This window comes from Astyanax mexicanus, chromosome 25 (genome assembly GCF_023375975.1).
Source record: "Astyanax mexicanus isolate ESR-SI-001 chromosome 25, AstMex3_surface, whole genome shotgun sequence".
NCBI classification, from domain to species: domain Eukaryota; kingdom Metazoa; phylum Chordata; class Actinopteri; order Characiformes; family Acestrorhamphidae; genus Astyanax; species Astyanax mexicanus.
In genome coordinates this window covers 14,759,749-14,762,248 of record NC_064432.1, presented here as the reverse complement: position 1 = coordinate 14,762,248, position 2,500 = coordinate 14,759,749, and the positions used below count along the sequence as shown (strand labels likewise).

General features: G+C 32.6%; 1 non-coding gene across 1 annotated transcript; it reads right to left on the bottom strand.

Annotated features, from left to right (window-relative positions):
- Positions 1 to 88: 88 nt before the first annotated feature.
- Positions 89 to 161, bottom strand: trnak-cuu (transfer RNA lysine (anticodon CUU)). Its single transcript has one exon. It is a non-coding gene; the product is annotated as a tRNA-Lys (tRNA).
- Between the last annotated feature and the right edge of the window lie 2,339 nt (positions 162 to 2,500).

Sequence of the window (2,500 nt, the reverse complement as noted above, 5' to 3'; positions counted from 1 at the left end):
ATTGGCTGTGACATGTTTGGCATGTGGGAGTTTTGCAAGGAGGTGAAACCTGCAGTAAGTTCAGCCCTGTGTTAAAAAGAGTTCTACTCGCCCAACGTGGGGCTCGAACCCACGACCCTGAGATTAAGAGTCTCATGCTCTACCGACTGAGCTAGCCGGGCTGACGTTTCTAGCCTCCGTGTCGTAGGTCCTGCACTGCAACTATCGGGGGCACTGTTAAATGTTTTAAAGCCGTCTGTGAAAACTTTTCATGGCGCTGTCTCTGTGGCGCTACCTGGAACACAAGCGCCGGCTTTCAGCACGCCAATCGTGTCACTCTTCTTCCAACGCCGCTTCCATTTCTCTCCAATCAGCTCACGGCACAGCGTCCATTTCTTACCAATGAAATCTACTCCTCGGTTATCCCGTCCATTTCTTACCAATCAAAACCCCTGGCGTGTCTCCATTTCTTGCCAATCAAATCGCAGCGCTTGCCCGATGCTCTGTCCATTTTTAACCAATTAAATGTTTCTCCACCGCGGGCCTTCCATTTCTGACCAATCAAAATCCTCGCCACCTTAAAGCGTGGCTTAAAGAGATACACTCTTTAAAAAATTACACTCTTTGATTTTGAGTGTGAATTCAAACGAATTCCTTTGAAATTCAATTCATAATTTAAGTCTGGTTAGTAAAAAAAAACATATTATAAAAACCACCTTCAAGTATATTAAATATTGTGGCGTCTGTTATACTATATAAAATATTGTGGTATCTGTTATACTATATAAAATATAGAGGTACACCTGTTATACTATGTAAAATATTGTGGCATCTTTTTTACTATATATATATATATTGTGGCATCTGTTATACTATATAAAATATAGTGGTACATGTGTTATACTATGTAAAATAAATAGTGGTACACCTGTTATACTATATAAAATATAGTGGTAAACCTGTTATACTATATAAAATATTGTGGCCTCTGTTATACTGTATAAAATATAGTGGTACACCTGTTATACTATATAAAATATAGTGGTTCACCTGTTATACTATATAAAATATAGTGGTACACCTGTTACACTATATAAAATATTATGGTATCTGTTATACTATATAAAATATAGTGGTACACCTGTTATACTATATAAAATATAGTGGTACACCTGTTATACTATATAAAATATTGTGGCCTCTGTTATACTGTATAAAATATAGTGGTACACCTGTTATACTATATAAAATATTGTGGCCTCTGTTATACTGTATAAAATATAGTGGTACACCTGTTATACTATATAAAATATAGTGGCCTCTGTTATACTGTATAAAATATAGTGGTACACCTGTTATACTATATAAAATATAGTGGTTCACCTGTTATACTATATAAAATATAGTGGTACACCTGTTACACTATATAAAATATTATGGTATCTGTTATACTATATAAAATATAGTGGTACACCTGTTATACTATATTAAATTATTGTGGCGTCTGTTATACTATATAAAATATAGTGGTACACCTGTTACACTATATAAAATATTGTGGCGTCTGTTATACTATATAAAATATTGTGGCATCTTTTTTACTATATAAATATTGTGGCATCTGTTATAGTATATAAAATATAGTGGTACACGTGTTATACTTTGTAAAATATTGTGGTATACCTGTTTTACTATGTAAAATAAATGCTGGTATACCTGTCATACTATATAAAATATTGAGATATACCTTTAATACTATATAAAATTGTGTGGTATACCTTTAATACTATATAAAATATTGTGGCATCTGTTATACTATATAAAATATAGTGGTACACTTGTTATACTATATAAAATATAGTGGTAAACCTGTTATCCTATATAAAATATTGTGATATAACTTTAATACTGTATAAAATATTGTGGTATACCTTTAATAGTATATAAAATATTCTGGTATCTACAATATTGTGGTATACATTTTATACTATGTAAAATATTTTGGTATACCTGTTATAATATATAGAACACTGTGGTATACATATTATACTATGTAACAATTTGTGATAAGCCTTTTATAGTACATAAAATGTATTTTTTTTCACATAATTTAGAGATTAACAGTAAATTAAGATTAGTGTATAGAAAAACGTGTTTAAATGCCTCTAAATTTCAGTAGATTTTAGGTACATTTAAAATCTAAGCTGCTGTTCTTTGATAGCACACCGGGATTTGAACTCGCGACCTTTGTATCTGCCCCGATCTTCCCTTTAGCTCAGAAAATGACAATAATAATATAAAAAGAAACATATTCAACGAAATAAACACTGCAGTTCTTTAAAAGAGGCAGAACCATTTCATTTTTCAGTTTTTGCTCGATGGTTAACTTTTCTTTTTCTCGCTTTCTTTCCTTTTCCCTTCTTCCCCCTTCTTCCCTCCATTTTTTCTTCTTCCCACGGCAAAGCAGACTATTGTTCCCCAGCTTTGGCGCAATCGGTTAGCGCGTTCGGCTGTTAACCGA